This window comes from Pan paniscus, chromosome 2 (genome assembly GCF_029289425.2).
Source record: "Pan paniscus chromosome 2, NHGRI_mPanPan1-v2.0_pri, whole genome shotgun sequence".
Classification (NCBI taxonomy): domain Eukaryota; kingdom Metazoa; phylum Chordata; class Mammalia; order Primates; family Hominidae; genus Pan; species Pan paniscus.
Genome location: NC_085926.1, coordinates 53,818,425 through 53,838,418, shown reverse-complemented (window position 1 = coordinate 53,838,418; position 19,994 = coordinate 53,818,425). Strand labels below are relative to the sequence as shown.

At 48.1% G+C, this 19,994-nt stretch overlaps 1 protein-coding gene across 3 annotated transcripts in view; it reads left to right on the top strand.

Moving 5' to 3' along the window:
* The first annotated feature begins 139 nt into the window (after positions 1-139).
* Positions 140-19,994, top strand: part of CHDH (choline dehydrogenase) — a 31,739-nt gene continuing 11,884 nt past the window's right edge. Inside the window, exons 1-2 of one of the 3 annotated variants that reach the window (XM_034956676.3) lie at positions 140-864; positions 5,543-5,613. The gene's annotated coding sequence lies outside the window, so the exon portion shown is untranslated. The remainder of the gene's footprint in view (positions 865-5,542; positions 5,614-19,994) is intronic. The other 2 variants (XM_034956674.3, XM_034956675.3) reach the window with 2 other exon arrangements.

The window sequence follows — 19,994 nt, the reverse complement described above, 5'->3', positions numbered from 1 at the left end:
GCGCCGCGGGGCCGCCCCTTCTCGGCTCCGCCTCTCGCAGCGCGGACCCATTCCCGCCACCCGAACAGAGGGCGGGCCCGCTGGCCCCCTCCCAGGCTGGGGCAGGTCGCAGCGCCCTCGCCTGCTGGGGCTCGGAGGGATGGGCCGTGTCCGAGCGCGGGCGGAGCACGGGCCGCCGCGACGCGCGCCTACCCCCGCGCACACGTGCGTGCAGTGAGCCAGGTGCATCGCTGCACCCGCCCTCGGGTTTCGCGCGCCTCCGCCGGAGCCCAGCTAGCCTCGCGGCTCCGGGGCCGACCGGGTCGGAACTGCTGCGTCCCCCTTCCGGACGCAGAGAGCGCGCGGGGCGCCGGCGCCGCCGGTTAAAGTGCCGCGGGGCAGGGGCCGGGCCGCGGCCACCTGCTCCTCCCGCTCCGGTCCCGACTGTCGGGCCCTCGGCCGAGTCGCCCCGGGTGAGTAGCCGCGGAGGCGCCCCGACCACCCCGCAGCAGCGCCGCCCGGCCGGAAGCCCGGAGAGGCCTGGTGGCCGGAGGTTTGGAGCCGGGCTGGACGCCGAGACCCGGGCCCGCTTTACACAATCGCCCCGCCGCGCGAAGCGAAACGGGTGGAACGCAGACTGCCGAAGCTCACTGACTCCTTTGAGGGAGCGAGTTCTTTCAGCTACGCGGGGTTAGAGCGGTAGGAGTGCCCGCTGCCCGACCCCAGGCTTTCTGGTAAATGTCTGTTTCCACCAAGTGAGTTCGGACAGCAACACCTGGGGCTCCCAAAGCGGAAGCCGTCAGCACTGGCGATTTGGAGCTGCGGTTCTCAAGTTTCCCTGGCCCGGGATCTCTAGCGCCGCCTAAAATGAGATCCAGACGGCAGGTCCGGGTCGGGCCCGGGATCTGCATTTAACGAGCCTCCACCCACGCCCCCGTAATTCGTGGGTGGGTGGCCCAGGGACCATCCTTTGAGACACAGTGGTTTGGGGGAAAGTTCACAAAAATCAGCTGGGCTAACAGTGGAGTCACAGAGGCTGGAACTGCTGCTTCAGCCCCCTCGGTTTGCAAACGACAGGGTTGTGGTGACCAACTCAGGGCCATTTAAACTTGTAGGCAGAATTAGCTCCATTCTACAGATGAGAAGACGGAGGCCTAGAGAGGGGTATGGAACTTAGGGGTGTGTTGTCAGCTGGTGAGAGGCTGTATTGAGTCAAGCAGCTGTTTTAGCTGAGGCCCTACTTGTGTGCCAGGCCTGGCCCACCTGCCAGCTTGATTAAGACTTGCATGGACTGGGGATCAGCCAGGGGGTTGGGCTCTGGCATGCATACGTGTGGAGTTGCAGGTAGCATTTTCAGAGAATTGCTCTGGTTCCTGACCAAGGAACTCAGTTGAGGTTGTGGCCGCACCCCTGCCTGGGACTGGGCCACCCTGAACCCCTCATTCCACCTCTCTGAGTTGCTTTGGGCCCTGTGGCCCTTGAGAACATTTTCAGCTCTAATAGTCATCTTCCTGTTCAGCAAATACCTGCTGGGTGCAAAGGTGAACCACACATGGGTGCTGGCTGATGGGTACTCCTGGAGTGAGGATGAGTGCAGTGACAAGTATTTTCAAGGACACAAGTACCCGCCTTGCTGCGGAAGCCCAGATGAAAACAGCCTCGTCTGCAAGCTCAGGATTGTGAACTTTGTCCCATGGTGCTGAGGAACAATGGTACAGGCTTAAATGGTCATCCATTTTTGGTTTTAGAAAGGCCACCTGGTTGGCTCTGCAGGGCAAATAGAGGGCTAGTCCCTCTGAGACGAGCGAGCAGGCAGCCATTCACTAACATGCGTTCATTCCGTGAGTATCTGATTCTGTGCTGTGGGCCAGGCTCTGGGCTGTGCTGGCTTTTCAGCTGTGTGCCAGGGCAGGCCCTGCTGTGAGCTTGGTGTTGTTCGGCACACAGGCTTTGAGACAACCGGGGTGCAGAGGTTAGGCCTGGAGACAGGGTTCATGAGTCAGACTTTCTCAGGGGGCAGTGGAGAGGAGAGGAGGATAGAGCCCTGGGGAGGAGAGCTTGCCTGAGGAGGTGGGGAGGTCTAAGGGGCTGCAGCAGGAAAGCCCAGTAGTGAGGGAGGAGCTCATGGGGTCAGATGGGGCAGAGAGACCAAGGGCACTGAGGCTGGTTGGTGGCAGTCACAGGAAGCCTTGGCAAGAGGATAGGGGAGGGGGTTTTGTAAAAAGAGAAGGGCTGAGGTTCTTTCTCCAGGGGAAGAAGTGTCAGGTGAGGGTGGTCTGGAGGTGGCTGAGCTGTAAGAAGGAGGAGTACTCAGGCAGGGGCTGCCAGGCAGAGACCCAAGACCCAGGCCAAGTGGCTTTCCTGCTGTTCTGGGTTCAGAATGACACTGCCCTGGCCCCCTGGGGCTTAGGGATGGGGTGATACCTGGTTCAGTTCCATAGTTGGGGCTGTGGAGTGGAGGAGAGGGTGTGAAGGGCCCTGTAGCCACAACTGGAGGTTGAGGTGGGCAAACAGGGTGTGTCTGCCTGTCCCCTCGGGGGTTTTCCCCCCTAGCTCAGAAGGCCATGCCTCAAGTGGCCCTGCATGAGAGGTCCTAGGTGGCCTGCCGGAAGGCACACAATTTATTTGGCTGCCTAAGCCTGATAACTTTGTGGCTTTTTGAACTGGAGGCTCTGGCAAGTCACTGCTCTTCTCAGAGCAGTTTCCTTTTCTGTAAAATGGGGTGGTGATAGGGGCGATGAAGTGATTTGAGTCTATGAGAGAAGCGACCTTTGGACATTTTCTGAACTTCTCCCTTCAGTCATAAATTCTGCTAGGTCTGGGTTTCTGAAAGAGCTACCAGACAGTGTGCCTTCCTGTCCGGGGGGCTTTGTAGGTGCTCATTAAATGCTTGAATGGATGAATAAATTAACACCTACCTTCCTCCAAGGCCAGTGCCTGAGCCTGCCCACCCAGGGGAGCTGGTTTGAACTTCCTCCTCTTTCTTCACAAGCAGAGCAAAGGTCAGGGCCTCTGCCAGAGCCTGGAAGATCACTGGGTCAAGTACCCATGGCCCTGACCCAGACCCTGACCCTAGGGACAGGCTCTGTGCAGCCACAGCGTAGTGAGATGCCTGGCTTCCAGACCACCTGGTTCTGTGACTCATTCACCGTCTGTTGGCCTTGAGTGAGGCTCTTAGTCTTTCGGAACCTCAGTTTCTCCATCTGTAACATGGGGCTGACATCAGTTCTGCCTCCCCAGCAGGGCTGTTAGGAAACTCAGAAGAAACAGCAAAACAGCAGATAGGAAAGCAAGTTGAAGGATTTAAGAATGCTGTGTAAATTTAGGGGCAGGAGAGGCAGAACCAAAAAAAAAAAAAGAAAAAAAGAAATTCCCTAGGACCCAAGAGTCACGGTAATCCCCAGATTCTGTCATTGTTATTCAGACCTTTGCTTCTTTGCCTGATCCATCCCTGGGAGAACAGGGCCATCAGGGTTGTTGACATGTCCTGCGGGTCCAGCCTCCACCCACAAAGGTGGAATTTTCCACTTGGTTCTTTTGCAAATATTAATCAAGGCCCTGGCTGGTCAACAGTGGATTCATTGTCTCGTGAAGAGTGAGCCGTTTCTGGCACATACTGGCTGTCTCCCAGGGCCCCTGGTGGTGAGCCGGAGCTGGGAGAGGAACTGTTGGGAGCACTCCTGGCCTCAGTGCTCCCTCAACCCCATGTTCTCCTCCAGCTGGTTAAGCTTGGCAGGGTCAATTTTAATGCCTGCTTTGAGGGAAAGACCCTGAAGCCACTCTGAGTGCTTGCACCCCACTGTTCCCAGCAGGGCTACAAAACACATTTTCTCTGCTCTAGTAGGAGGGGCTGGCCCAGGAAAGCCCGCAGACTCAGGCTAGGTGTTAACTCAGCGTTAATCCCACTCCTCCTGGTTCCTAGGAGAAACCCCTTGAGGTCACATACATGTGTTCTGTTCATGGCTGTGGTCCCTGTGCCTTGTCTCCTGGGTACTTGCATTGATTTTTACATTGTTGTTATCACACTGGGGTCTCAAAGAAAGCCTCGGATGCAGAGGAGACAGGTAATGTTGTCGTTCTGTCAAAGCTCCATCTGTAAACAGGGGTGATGAAGTTAGCCTCATAGGGCTGCAGGGAGGACCACCCTGTCACCCTACGTTGGGCCCTATGTTGGGCACCTGCAACAGGATCGGTGGTATATTTTTTGATCCATGATACTTGAATTTATTTGTTATTAATAATATTATGGGTCGTAGATGTAGCATCACATTCCACACTTTATGGAGGAAGCAACAAGATGAGTGAGGCTATGTAAGAAGAGGGAGGATGAAACTCAGGCCAGCTGTGAACTTGATAAAATCACTGTGTGGTTTGGTTTTAGCTTTGCGCTTTTCTTTTCTTTCTTTTTTCTTTTTCTTTTTTTTTTTTTTTTTTTTTTTTGAGACAGAGTGTTGTTCTGTTGCCAAGGCTGGAGTGCAGTGGTGCAATCAGCTCACTGGGCTCAAGCAACCCTCCCAAGTAGCTGGGACTACAGGTGCACACCACCATGCCTGGCTAATTTTTTCTTTCTTCTTTTATTGTTTAGAAATGGGGTCTTGCTATATTACTGAGGCTGATATTGAACTTCTGGCCTCAAGCAATCCTCCTGCCTTGGCCTCCCAAAGTGCTGGGATTACAGGCGTGAGCCACTGCGCCCAGCCTGTGAGTTTATTTTATAACTTTATATTTGTGATTTGTGTGTGTGTGTATCATAGTTAGAACAGTGATACCATTTTCAGGAGCACACTAGAAACCTAGGGCCATGGGTGCAGGTTGATGTCTTACACTAGTCCCAGCTCCTGATTAATTTCAGTACTTTAGTGATAGAGTGATTTCCAGTTGATACAAAGAAGCAGTCAGTTTTTCAAACACTCACCTTGCAATCTTAGGACCCTCTGTGGTTAAACCCACCCAGAAGTTCGAAGAGGAAACAGCAGTGGGCATGTGTGTGAAAATTGGCTGGCTAACCTTGGCTGGCCAAGGTGCTTTGACCAGCAGGGGCACCCAGCACACAACCTGGACCTTGCAGTGAGCTGTGAACCTGCCACTGCACTCCAGCCTGGGTGACAGAGGTGTCTGCTGGAAGTGGCTCTGCTTGTACTGGTGTGGAAGTGTGCCAATGAGCGCAGAAAATCAAACAGGCTTTGCAGCGCCTGTGATGTGTTTATAGGAAGTACTGGAGTCGGCGCAGCAGACGGTGGGGAGGGAAGATTTGTCCTGGCATCTGTGGCCAACCTCCTAAGCTGATGGATTTGGGGTCTGCAGGGGTTCCATGTCTGGTCCATAACAGTGCTTCTCAAGCTCTCCATGGTGAAAGACTAGATGACTGTTTTTAAAATTTTAATCTTTCATGGGCCAATTTTTAAAATATGATGAAAATTGTTATAATAAAATTGAAGATATATAAAAAAGATAAGCCCATTATCTGCTTATTAGACTCAACAGACATAGGTTGCTGTGTCAAATGATAAAACTGTTAAAGTTTCTACCCTCTGACTTTTGATTCTGTACTTATCTCTCTCAGACAATCACAAAGAGTGCGTAGGCCAGCCCCGGTCACAGAGTGCACCGTATCCTGTCACTTCTGGATGTGAGGTGGGTATTTTTTAACTGAGATTTCAAAAAGATGGGTTAAAAGTTTACTTGAAAAAGGAAGCTGGCAATGAGCATTTGCAGAACACCCCAAACTTCTGGGGAATAGTTGGAAATCCCTCGCTGTCGGCCAGGCCCTGTGCCACAGAGATGTTCCCACCTTTCTGCTTTCCTTCACTCCTCTGGTGGGATCTGAGATTTCAAACAAACAACAACTACAAAAATCCTTTTTATCATGGAAGATTTGAAACCTGTATAAAATTAGCCAGAAGAGATGATGGAGATGGGAATTTTGTGTTCTCTTCACATAACTTTGTTAGCATCACCTCGTGGGGGTCCTGTTTTGTATGTCCCCCTAATCCCTAGGGTGATTGTAAGCCAAATCCTAGATAACTTTTTTTTTTTTTTTTTTTTTTGGAGACAAGGTCTTTCTCTGTCATCCAGGCTGGAGTACAGTGGCAAGATCATAGCTCATGTAACCTTGAACTCCTGGGCTCAAGCAACCCTCCCACCTCAGCCTTCCAAGGAGCTGGGACTACAGGTGTCTGCTACCATGTCCAGCTAATAAAAAAATTTTTTTGTAGACATGGGGTTTCACAATGTTTCCCAAGCTGGTCTTGAACTCCTGGCCTCAAGCAGTCCTCCCACCTCCACCTCTGCCTCCCAAGGTGCTGAGATTACAGGTGTGAGCCACCCTTAAATATTTACCGTTAGAAATAGTTGAATTATTCTCTTCTAGTTATTTTGAAATGTATAACAGATTGTTAACTACAGTCACCATACTGACCTGTCAAATACTAGATCTCATTTCTTCTATCTAACTGTATATTAGATAATTCTTCTATCTAACTGTCTATCTTTAACCCTCCATCCTCCCTTCCCTTCCTGAACTCTGATAACTACCCATCTACTCCCTATCTTCCTGAGATCCACTTTTTTAGCCTCCCCACCATGAGTGAGAATGTGATTTTTGACTTTCTGTGCTTGGCTTATTTCACTTAACATAACGACCTCCATTTCCATCGGTGTTGCTGCAAATGACAGGAACTCATTCTTTGTGATGGTTGAATAGTACTCCATTGTGTATATGGATCACATTTTTAAAAAATCTATTTGTCCATTAATGGGTACTTAGGTTGATTCCATGTCTTGGCTATTGGGAATAGTGCTGCAGTAAACATGAGTGTGCAGATATCTCTTTGATATATTGACTTCCTTTCTTCTATATACCCAGCCCAGTAGTGGGATTGTTGGATTATATGATATTTCTATTTTTAGTGTTTTGAGGCATCTCCATATTGTTTTCCACAGTGGCTGTACTAATTTGCATTCCCACAAACAATGTACAAAGGTTCCTGAAAGGGTGAGTTTAAACAACATAACTGCAGAATCATAGTCATGTCTGACAAATAATGATACTTGACATCCTCACATACGCACTCAGTGTTCAGATGAGCAGGGTCCAGTGAAGAGCAGCACATTCTCATGGTTGGATCTTGTTCCTCTCACAGCCTGTAGGCTTCCCTTCCTCTCTCTCATCTCTCTCTCATTTATCCATTCTATACTTGGACTTATTGTTGAAGAACTGTGTGGGGTTTCCCTGCACTTGGATTCTGCTGATGATGGACCTTTGCAAGTTGCTCTGACCTTTGCGTTTCTTGTGAGTCGGTGGATTGATCTAGAAGTGTGATCAGATTCAGGTTTGAACTTTTGGGCAAGGATGTTTTATAGGTGGTATTGCATTCTCCCGTTCAGACCCCTGCCTGGACTATACAGAGAAGTCGATCTTTTAATTGCCTCATGTGTGTGAAGTCACCTTGGTGAGTCCCCAGCTGACCCTCGCCCATATCTTTTTCTCCTTCTGCTGGTCCGGGCTCCCCCCTTGTTCTGACATCACCCTGGCTACTCTGTGGAGAGTTGGTTCTGGGGTAGCCTGAGGAGGCAGCACTAGTAGCAGGGACACTGCTAGTATGTTGTGAGGAGGGTCCCAGTGGAGATGATGGGGCCTGATCCAGGTGGTGTCCAAGGGGTGGACAAAAGTGGGCAGATTCTGCAGCACCAGCCTCATCCTTATGAGAGAAGCTACTACCCCCTAGGCCTCTGCTTCTGTGTCTGCTTTTCCTCCCTGGATAGTGCATTTTTATATACCAGTCACATGACAAGCGTTTATTGAGTGCCTGCTGTGTACGTGGCTCTGGGAGCTTCTAGCTCTCCCCCACTGCTGTCTGTAAGTGAATGCACATGGCAGGAAGAGCAGCTCCGTGATGGGCTCTGCCAGGTGGGAGCTTGGTAACTCCTGGCCTCTGAAGCCTGCCCATGAGGAGAGCCTTCATCTCCCCTGGAGAGGGAACAGCAGTTGTCTTTCTCTTGCTGCTATGTGACTGCGTAAGAGCTGGGACACCAGCGCCTTCTATCCCCTCGGTCTGCCTCTGGCTGTGCTCCGGGTTACCCGTACCCACCTCCCTACTTTCACCCGAGGCCCTCTGTGCTGCAGATCCCACTCACCCAGGCATAGTGCAGCCCGGAGTGCAGGGAGTTCACATCTGGAGCACAGTGGCCAGTCTTCCTCAGGGGCCAGCCTGAGGCACTGTATCCCCCATCCCCTAGTCTATCAGGTGCTTGACTCTGGGAGGGGCCCCTAAGGGATTCGGGTCTCCCCAGCAGCGACCTCTGTTGTACCCTGCCTCCTACCCATGGCTGGGCGCCCGCAGCACCTGCACAGACTGGATCCACAGACACGCCTGCAAGGGAAAAGAAACAGTAGGTGACCCTGAGGAGCCATCCGTGGAGGTTGAGCGGCCTGGGCCCCCCACCCTTGCCTGGGTGTTAGAACTCCAGGTTTCCAATCTTACATTCTCTTTTTTTTTTTTTTTTTGAGACAGAGTCTCACTCTGTCGCCCAGGTTGGAGTGCAGTGATATGATCTTGGCTCATGGCAACCTCTGCCTCCCAGGTTCAAGCGATTCTTTTGCCTAAGCCTCGAGTAGCTGGGACTACAAGGCATGTGCCACCACACCCGGCTAATTTTTGTATTTTTAGTAGAGATGAGGTTTTGCCATGTTGGCCAGGCTGGTCTTGAACTCCTGACCTTAGGTGATCTGCCCACCTCAGCCTCCCAAAGTGCTGGGATTACAGATGTGAGCCACCGCGCCCGGCCTCCCACCTTACATACACTCTGCTTTTGGTATAGACCACCGTGAAGGTTTTAGAAAGTGGTGAAGCAGCTAGAGAGTGGAGGGATGTGTGCAGAGGGCAGAGGCCTGGAATGTGGAGCACAAGGTTCCCAGGCTGAGGAAGCACCCACAGTGGGGCAGCAGAGGGGAGGCAGGAGGGCAGACTTACTTCGGAGGAGCCACAGGCATCAGAGGTGCCCGCAGAGGCCAGCGCCCACGCCTTACCAACAGGAAACCCCTGCCCTGGGTCACACGGTGGGGCCTGGCAGAGCTCTGATGCGATGTCAGACTTCAGGGCTCCAACTCGGGTTTTTTTGGCAGCCTGTAGCCTCAGCCCAGTCCCATCTGCCCCTTTTTACCAAGAGGATCCAGAGGGCAGGTGGGCTACGCCCGAGCAGCCAAGGCACAAGGGGCCAAGTGGTATGGCCTCGTCCACACTGTCCAGAATCATCTCCCAGGTAGCAGTTTCCGATTCGGTTGTTAATTATGTATCAATATGTGGGAGATGAGATTCCTGGGAAGAGAAACTTGACACTAAAGAAAATGCTTTTTTTTCTTTCTTTTAGAGACAGGGTCTTGCTCTATTGCCCATGCTGGAGTGCAGTGGAACAGTGCTAGCTCACTGCAGCCTTGAACTCCTGGGCTCGAGTGATTCTCCTGCCTCAGCCTCCTGAGTAGCTAGGACTATAGGTACACACCACCATGCCTGGCTAATTAAAAAACAAGGTTTTTTTTAGAAAAAATTTCTGGGTTTTGCTATGTTGCCCAGGCTGGTCTTCAACTCCTCAACTGCATCAAGCAATCCTGCCTCAGCCCAGAAAATGCTTTCAAAAAATTGTTTTAAACATTTTAATTGAGGTGCAACAGACATACGAAGTGTCCATCATGTTGGTTTTGATCTGTGTGTATGCCTGGGTAACCATCACCAGGTCTGGATCCAGAACATTCCCAGGGGGTGCCTTCTGTTGGTCCTGGCACAGGTGTATGAGCTCAGCCTCCACATCTCAGACTGCCCAGGTTGGGTTTGCTGTAGGCCACGTGCAGCCTCATCCCCTGCATGTGTCCCCTTGGCCAGCATGACGCAGTGCCAGCCTCAGGCCAAGCTCAGCACATGGTGGGAGGCAAGGGCGTGGAGCCCTCAGCCAGGGATGTGGGCTTTCCACAGCTCATCTCACTATTAGCCTGTTGAGGTCCCAGTAAGTGGCACAGAGAAGTCCCAGGATGGATGTGGTCAGTGGTGAGGAGGGCAATCCATGCCTGAGGGAAGGTGAGGAGTGAGTAGGTGAAAGGAGGTTAGGACCTGTACCTGGAGGAGAGAACAGCATGTGCAAAGGCCCTGGGGAAGAAGGGAAGGTGGACCATGCACCTGGATCCCAGGGAGTGATGCTCACAGTGGGATGATGGCTACAGAGGCCGGGGCCTGGCCTGGTCGGGCTTAGGACAAGAAGGCCTGGGGGGCCATGAGGAAGCTTGTCCCACTGTCTTAGGGAGATGGAGGCCTGGGTTGGGGGTGGCATGAGATTCCTGTGAGAGGAGGAGCAGCTGCCCAGGGTTACTCCCTGGACCACCACCGCCTCTGGGCCCAGCCAGGTCTCATTCTCAAACTGGGATCCTTCCCACCCTGGGCCACTGTACTGCACTCCCCTCAGCCCACCACAGGGCTGGGTATTCAGACGGTTGTGCTCCTGGGAGGCTCTGCTGGGCTGTAGGAAAGCAGCCAAGCCTTCTTGGCTTGAGACCCCTGGCATGGGAACTTGGTGTCTTGCACCTTTTTGCATGCTGACTATGACCTTTTGGCTTCTGTGATGTGGCTTTGTTGTTTGGGCCTGTGGTGGAGGGGGTCCTAGCCTTTGGCTTGACATGGGGCAGGGGCTCGACCTCTTCAGGCTCGTTTCCCTCTCTGTGACATGGGGCTGATGGTGACGGAGTGATGATGAAGACCCTCCACCCCACCCAGCATCTTTGGTGACTTAAATGTGATAACCCATGTGACGTGCTCAGCAGGGGTAGCTGCTCCTGTTAATATAACTCAGTTTGGTCCCATGGTTTAATGGAGCTGTATGATCAGATAAAGGCAGCCACAGAGCAGTGTGTTCTTACCCACACAAAGCCCAGCCTAGCATGTAGGGAATCTTGTTCGAGGTCTCACAGAGATTGCAGGTCAAAGCCAGTACTAGAAGGCCAGATGGAAAAAAGCAGGTGACCTGCCCTGAATCCTCCTTTGGCGAATGACCCCCAGATGGGCACAGGTGGCCATGGCCCTTACCACATGTTTTGCAGTTTCCCCAAAAGACTGTCATCATCAGCCTGGCCTGTGGGCACAGTGACAGGTGTGAAGGTCAAGTGTAAGCCTGGGGCAGTGCTGACTTCAGGGTGCCAAGATTCAGGGCTGTAAAGTAACTTTCTGGGCTTTGAAGCTCATGAGTAGCTGAGCTTTGTGCTAGGCCTACCTGAGCCTTGTCCACAATGGGCTATGGTGGCCACTTTTTAAATGTGTTAACAGGGTCCTTTCGTGTGGATGGACTCACTTTTTAATGGGCAGTACCCTATTAGGGGAGTGTTAGGTTGTTTATAATTCTTTGCCACTGTAAACAACACAGGGACAGGGCCCTTGTGCTTGTTTTTCTATGGTTGTGCAGAGCACTCTCTTGATTAAATTCCTGTAAGCAGGATTGCTGAGACAAAGGGCTATACCTTTAAATTGCATCTGTTTTTCTGGAAATGTTGACATGCTCCCAGGTTGTCCCCAAAGTGGAATCATTATTTATCATTGGCCTTGTCCAGCCTGAGCTCCTCAAAGGCTGAGCAAGTTTGAGGCATCATTTTGCATGCAGGACTAGGCTGGTGTGGCTCGGCCTCTCTCCAGAGTTCTGTCTTCTCCTCTTGGGTGATCAGTGAAAGCTAGGACTGTAATGGCCAAAGGATCTAATCCTACAGGGCACAGTACACTGCACTGGCCAAGAGCTAGAAAGAAAACATGTGTGCACACCAAGATGTGGTGAGGAAGAAAGTGCTGCTGGGAGGCCTGTGCGAAGGGCCCTTTCAGGAAGCTTCCTCAGTACTCTAGCTGTGCGACTCTGCAGGCAGACGTGTTGCAAGTATGGGTATTCCTGGAATGGTGCGTAAGCATCTTCTTCTGGGCATGATCCTTTTGCAACTTCACTCTACCAAAGTTATAAAATGTCTTGTGCAATTGGCCACATGCTCAAAATTACATGGAAATCTGTCTTGTCGTATAAAGCAATCCGTTTTCTGACCACAAAATGTAGCAAACTTGTCAATAGCAGTCTTTGGCTCCTTTTTTTTGTTTGTTTTTTTGAAAGAGTCTCACTGTGTCCCCGCAGGCTGGAGTGCAGTGGTGCAATCTGGGCTCACTGCAACCTCTGCCTCCCGGGTTCAAGAGATTCTTCTGCCTCAGCCTCCAGAGTAGCTGGGATTACAGGTGCCTTGTTATGCCCAGCTAATTTTTTTGTATTTTTAGTAGAGACAAGGTTCACCATGTTGGCCAGGCTGGTTTTGAACTTCTGACCTCAAGTGATCCACCCACCTCGGCCTCCCAAAGTGCTGGGATTACAGGCCTGAGCCACTGCGCCTGGCCAATTTTTGACTACTGATTTGAGAATTTGAAATGAGAATTGTTAGCTGATGCTACAAAGGGCTATGGCAATGAAAGCCACCAGCCATAACCAGTAGGACGTGGTGGCCCCCGTGTTTGTTACTCCTCTCTCTGCTTGATCCACCCACTGTGGCCATCACTGGCATTGGGGGTGGGGGTTTCGAGTTGACCAAAGCCTTGCCTCCCACACAGTGGCGCTACAGGGACCAGGTGTCCAACACCAAGGCCAGCCGGCCAGATGGAAGGTGAGGCTTGGTGGGGCTGCCCAGTGCTGCGGGAGGACTCATGTCACATGAGTCTTTCCCTCTTGACTGGAAGGTAGAGCAGGCAAAAGTCTCTTCTTCCTCGTGCATGGCAGTTGGCAAAGCCACATCTTCCTCTTCTGGTCCAGGCACTAGACTGGGCCTGGACATGGTTGGTTTCAGGAAACAGAGTGGGCTGGGAGTGCAGGCACGCAGAGTCAAAAGGGAAGCCTTGGATGTTACCTCACCAACTTCAGACCCCACCCATGGCAGGGAGGACTCCGACCCCAACACACGGAAATGAACATGCATGCTATCCTGTTTTTCCCTGTTCCCATTCCTGCCCACCTTCCATCCTGCCAATGCCAGGCACCTCCTTCCCTGCCCAGGCAGCCCAGGGAAGTGGAAGGGGCTGCTTCCCTGGAACTCCTGCCTCACACCAGTCAGTCTGCCCACCCACCCAGCCTGCGGGCCTGAGAGGGCACTATGCTAGCAGCTTAGGAGTCCCTGTCCTCAAGGAGTTCCCTTTGGGTAGCAGGCCCCTCCCTTGTGTGGGGAGGGTGGGAGTATCAAGGGGAGGTGTTGGAGCAGAGTTGTGATACGGGGTGGGGTTTTCAAATGACTGGGACCCGGAAGAGTAAGTGACCTGCTGCCACCTCAGGAAGAAGGCGTCTGTCTTCACTCCTACAGGGTAGGCTTGCTGCCCCCTGGCGAAGCTCCTGTTTTGCCTCTTGATCTTGTCAATTTTAATTATTGTCGTTTACTGCAGACCTTCTGTAAAACTACACAACAACAAACACACATGTGCCTGTCATCTAGATCAAGAAATAAAATGTGATTGGTGCAAATGAAAACCCCCAGGAATGCCTCCCTGCTCAGAGGTTACTACTACCCTCAAGTTTCTCTATACCTTTCCCCTTCATAGATTTGATTTACTTAACAAGATCCAGAATTCAATTGCATGTAGGATTTTGTTGGTGATTTAACCATTTTAAGCGTAATTCAGTGGCATTAAGTATATTCACAATGTTGTACACCCATCACCACTATCCGTTTCCAATTTTTTTTGCATCACCTCAAACAGAAGCTCTGTTTCCCCAAACAATAACTCCTTGTTTCCCTTCCCCTCATCTCCTAGTAACCTCTAATCTATTTTCTGTTTCTATGGATTTGCCTATTCCATAGAATCATACAATATTTGTCCTTTGGTGTCTGGCTTATTTCACTTAGCATAATGCTTTCAAGGTCCAGCCAAGCTGTAGCATGTGCCAGAATTTCATTCCTTTCTAAGGCTGAATAATATACCATTATATGTACATACCACATTTTATCTACTCACCTGTTTTTTTTGTTTTATTATTTATTTATTTTTTGAGATGGAGTCTCGCTCTGTTGCCCAGGCTGGAGTGCAGTGGCGCGATCTCGGCTCACTGCAAGCTCCGCCTCCTGGGTTCACACCATTCTCCTGCCTCAGCCTCCCAAGTAGCTGGGATTATAGGCACCCGCCACCATGCCTGGCTAATTTTTTTGTATTTTTAGTAGAGGCGGGGTTTCACCATGTTATCCAGGATGGTCTCAATCTCCTGACCTCATGATCCGCCCACCTTGGCCTCCCAAAGTGCTGGGATTACAGGCGTGAGCCACCGTGCCCGGCCCTACTCACCTGTTGATAGACATTTGAGTTGTTGCCACCTTTTTGCTGTTGTGAATAATGATGCTGTAAACATTGGTGTAAGAATATCTGTTCAAGTTTCTGCTTTCAGGTTTTTGGAGTATATACCTAGGAGTGGAATTACTGAATCACATGGTCTGTGTTTAGCTTTTTGAGGAACTGCTAACCTGTCTTCTACAGAATATGCAACATTTTACATTCCTACCAGCAATGTGCAGAGGTTCCCATTTCTCCATATCCTCATTAACACTTGTTACTTTTCTTTCTTTTTTTTTTTTGAGATGGAATCTGGCTCTGTTGCCAGGCTGGAGTGCAGTGGTGCCATCTCGGCTCACTGCAACCTTTATTATAGCCATCCTGATGGGTGTGAAGTGGTAATTCACTGTGATTTTGATTTATAGTTTCATAATGATTAGTGATGTTGAGCATCTTTTCATGTGTTTATTGGCCATTTGTGTTTCTTTCTTAGAGAAATGTCTATTCAGGTCCTTTGGCCATTTTCTATTTGAGTTGTTTGTTGTTGAGTTATAGTTTTAAACACATTCTAGATATTAACCTCTTATCACATATATGGTTTGCAAATATTTTCTCCTATGGATTGTCATTTCATTCTTGAGAATGTCCTTTGATGCAGTAAAGTGTTTGATTTTGATGAAATATAACTTTTCTACAGGTAGGGTGACACAAGCACCCCTGTGGCCACCAACACTGGGACTGTGCTGGGTCAGACCTGAAGTCAGCACAGGACTGGGTCTTGCCCAAGGCCTGCTGTAACCACTACGTGGCTACCGCCTGTATTCACACAAGGCCCCAGGGCTCTACAGTTAGCCAGCGGTGAAGCCAGCCAGGCTTGTGGCCTTTCCTTTGGGGCGGCAAGTTTCCCCAGGCCCTGGGCAGATAGAGATGCTTTCCGGGAGCCAGGTACTGGAGTCAAAAACATTAGAAAGCTACCTCGTGTTCTATTCTACTGTAGCTGAGCTGGCACTCACACCGTGTGACACAGTCCTTCCCACTTTTCCCTTTCCACAGGCAGAGGAGCCTCACACCATGGCGACCACCACAGGCCCACAGGGAGGACTGCCAGGATACCACCAGCATTCACTTAAGGCCCAAGGGCTCTTCAGTCAGCTTGTGGTGAATGCTGCCAGGCCTGAGACTCACCCTTCAGGGCAGTGGGCTCCTCTCTGGCCCAGGGTTGGTCCAGAAAGGCCACTTAAGAGCCAAGGCCTGGAATCAGGGAACCCAAGAACCCTCTTGGTGCTCTCCTCCACTGTGGCCAAGCTGGTGCCTGATTTTTGGTTGCTATGAAATTGCTCCCTTTGTGCAGATAGTTGTCAAACTTGGTGTTCCTGTTGGGGTGGGGGGCGAGGGGGACGATTGATGGAGCAAATAGAGATTTGCCATCTTGCTCTTCTCCTCCCTGATTTCAGTCTCTTTTAAGATGTATTAAGATTTGCTTTGTTTCCTAACATATGGTCTCTCCTGGAGAATGTTCCATGTGCACTTGGAAAAAATGTGTATTCTCTTGTTGTAGTGAATGTTTTGTATATATCTGTTAGGTCTCCAACTGGTTTATAGTGTTATTCAAATCCTCTGTTTCCTTACTGATCTTCTGTCTAGCTTCTGTCCATTATTGAAATCTGAGTATTGAAGTCTCCAGTTATTGTTGTAGGACTGTTTATTTCTCCCTTCAAATCTGTCATTGTTTGCTTCATTTTGGGGCCCTGATATTTGGTGCATATATGAATTGCATGTTTTAAAACTTCACATATATACAAATATATGTGAAGATATATATTTATAAATATATAAAATCTCATTTAGGCCACAGCCTCCTATAATATTCTTTTTGTGTGCTGAATATATTTTTAGGATTCATCCATGTTGATGTGAGGTGCTATGTGTCCTTCATTTTCACTGCTGTCTGGGGTTTCTTTGTATGACCAACTGAACTATACCTTTTTCTATGTCCTTTATATTTCCATATACATTTTGAAATCAGCATTTCAATTTCCACCAAAAAAAAAAAAAAAAAAAAGCCTGCTGGGATTGGCATTGCATCAAATCTATAAATCAATTTGGGGAAAACTGACATCATAAAAATATTGGGTCTTCCTATTCGTAGTATTTATTTAGGTCATCTTTAACTTCTGTCAATGTTTTGTAGTTTTCAGTATATAGGTCCTGTATATATTTTAAGTTTATTACTAAGTATGTCATGCTTCCTGGTGCTCTTGTAAGTGTTATTGTTTTGTCTTGTGGTTGCCCATGGAGGGTGGGATCAACCCCCCACCACCCAAAGTTGGTTTGAATGTTGAGACTAATGACATCACACACACACCAAGTGGCTACCATAAGGTTTATTGCTCACATAATGGAGCTTTATAGGGTGAGCAGGGCAAGCACCCAGGCTTGTCTGTGAAGGAAGCGGTGAGTGTTCCTGGTTATTATTATAGTTAGGGAGTGGAGTCAAGGTGAGAATCCCACACGTGAATTGGATTTGCATGACTTGAACCTCCCTGTTGATACTCCAGGCAGGAATGCCAGAGCTTTTTTATTCACTTGCCCAGGTGTGGGGCAAGAGGGGAAGAGGGAGGGATGGAGCTTGAAAGCTATCAGTAGTCAAACATCAAAAATGGAGTCAGGCTCTATTATAGTTTTAAAATACTGTTTAAAAAGGCAGTTTCAGGCTCACAGCAAAATTGAGAGGAGGGTGAAGAGATTTCCCATATAACCTTTGCCCCTACACATGCATAATCCTCCCATTAACAACATCCTCGCACTAAAGTGGTACATTTATTACAAATAATAAACCTATATTAGCACATCATTATCACCTAAAGCCCATAGTTTACATTAGGGTTCATTCTTGGTATTGCACATTCTATAGGTTTGGACAAAAATGACCTGTATCCACCACTGTACAGAAAACAGATTAGTTCCCCGCCCTAAAAATCCTTTGTGGCCTGCCTGTTTATCCCTCTCCCAACTCCTGGTAACCACTGATCATTTTACTGTCTCCATAGTTTTGCCTTTTTCAGGATGTAATATCGTTGAACTCATATGGTTTGTAGCCTTTTCTGATTGGCTTCTTTCATTTAGTAATTATGCATTTAAGTTTCCTCCTTGTTTTTTCATGGCTTCCTGGCTCATTTCTTTTTAGCACTAAATGATATTCCATTGTCAGGATGTACCACAGTTTATTTATCCATTCACCTACTGAAGGATATCTTGGTTCCTTCCAGCTTTGGGCAGTTATGAATAAAACTGCCATAAATATTTATTTTCTGGTTTTTGTTTGGACATAGTTTTCAGTTCGTTTGGGTAAATACCAAGGAGCACAATTGCTGGATCATGTGGTAAGAGTGTGTTGATTTTTACAAGAAATCACCAAACTGTCTTCCAAAGTGGCTGTACCATTTAGCACTCCCACCAGCCATGAATGAAAGTTCCTGTTGCCTCACATCCTTGTCAGCATTTGATGTTGTCAGTGTCTGGATTTTGGCCATTCTAATATGTGTATAGTAGTGTCTCACTCTTGTTTTAATTTGCATTTTCCTGATGACATATGATGTGGACGATCTTCTCATATGCATCTTTGCCATCTGTCTATCTTCTTTAGTGAGGTGTCTGTTAAGGTCTTTGGGCCATTTTTTAATCAGGTTATCTGTTATTGAGTTTTAAGAATATATTTATTTGTGTATTTACATAGTAGTCCTTTATAAGGTATATCTCTTGCAAAGATTTACTCCTCGTCTGTGACTTGTCTATTAATTCTCTTGATAGTGTCTTTAGCAAAGTAGAAAACTCACATTTGATTGAAGTCCAGCTTATCAATTATTTCTTTCATGGACTGTGCCTTTGGTGTCGTAATATATAAAGTCATCATCAAGCCCAGGGTCATCTAGAGGTTCTTTCTCCTGTGTTATCTTCTAGGAGTTTTATAGTTTTATATTTTACATTTAGGTCTGTGATCCATTTTGAGTTAATTTTTGTGCAGGGTATAAGGTCTTTGTCTATATTTACTCTGTGTATGTGTGTGTGTGTGTATGTCTAGTTATTCCAGCTCCCTTTGTTGAAAAGACTTTCTTGCTCTATTGTGCTGCCTTTGATGATTTGTCAAAGATCAGTTGGCTACATTTATATGGGTCTATTTCTGGGCTCTCTGTTCTGTTCCATTGATCTATTCACCAATATGACACTGTTTTGATTACTGTAGCTTTATAGTAAATCTTGAAGTTGGGTAGTGTCAGTCCTCCAATTTTGCTCTTCACTTTCAGTATTTTGTTGGCCATTCTGTGTCTTTTGCCTCTCCATATATACTTTGAACCAGTCTGTTAATATCGACAAAATAACTTGCTGTGGTTTTGACTGGGACTGCATTGAATTTGTAGATGAAGTTGAGAAGAACTGACATCTTGACAATATTGAGCCTTCCAATTTGCAAACATGAAATACCTCTCCATTTATTTAGTTTTTAAATTTCATCAGGGTTTCATAGTTTTCCTCATATAGATCTTACACATATTTTGTTAGATTTATACCTAAGTATTTCTTTGTGATGCTTATTTATTTATTTAGGGGCAGGGTCTTGCTGTCACTTAGGCTGAGGTGCAGTAGTCCAGGCTGGAGTGCAGTGGCTCAATCATAGCTCTCTGCAGCCTCAAGCTAGGACTACAGGTATGCACCACCACACCCAGTTACTTTATTTTTTACTAGTTATTTATTTTTTTAGAGATGGTATATTTAGTCTGTTCTCTCATTGCTATAAAGAACTACCTGAGACTAGGTAATTTATAAGAAAAGAGGTTTAATTGGCTCATGGTTCCACAGGCTTTACAGGAAACACGGCTTGGGAGGCCTCAGGAAACTTACAATCATGGCAGAAGGTGAAGGGGAAGCAGGCATGTCTTACATGACTGGAGCAGTAGGAAGAGAGAGAGGAGGGGAGGTGCCACACGCTTATAAACAACCAGATCTCATGATAATTCACTGTCATGAGAACAGCAAGAGGGAAGTCTGCCCCTATAATCCAGTCACCTCTTCCAACATTGGTGATTACAATTCAACAAGAGATTTGGGTGGAGGCATAAATCCAAACCATATCAGATGGGGTATTTCTATGTTGCCCAGGCTGGTCTCAAACTCCTGGCCTCAAATGATCCTCTGACCTTAGCCTCCCAAAGTGTTGGGGTTATATGGGCCACTGCACCCAGCCTGGGGTGCTAATTTAAATGGTATTGTGTTTTTAATTTCAAATTCCACTTGTTTGTTGCTGGTATATAGGAAAGCAATTGGCTTTTATATATTAACCTTATATCCTGAAACCTTGCTATAATTGCTTATTAGTTCCAGGAATTTTTGTTGATTCTTTTAGATTTTCTATATGGACAATCATGTCATTAGCAAACAAAGTTTCATTTCTTCCTTCCCAATCTGTACCTTTTCCTTTTGTTGTCTTACTGCATTAGATAGGACTTCTAGTACAATACTAAAAAGGAGTGGTTCAAAGGGACATCCTTGCCTCATTCCTGGTTAGTGAGAAAGCTTTGAATTTTTTACCATCAGGTATGATGTTAGTTGTAGGGTTTTTGTAGATATTCTTTACCAAGTTGGGGAAGTTTCCTTCTACGCTTGGTTTACTGAGAGTTTCTATCATTTAATGGATGTTAAATTTTGTCA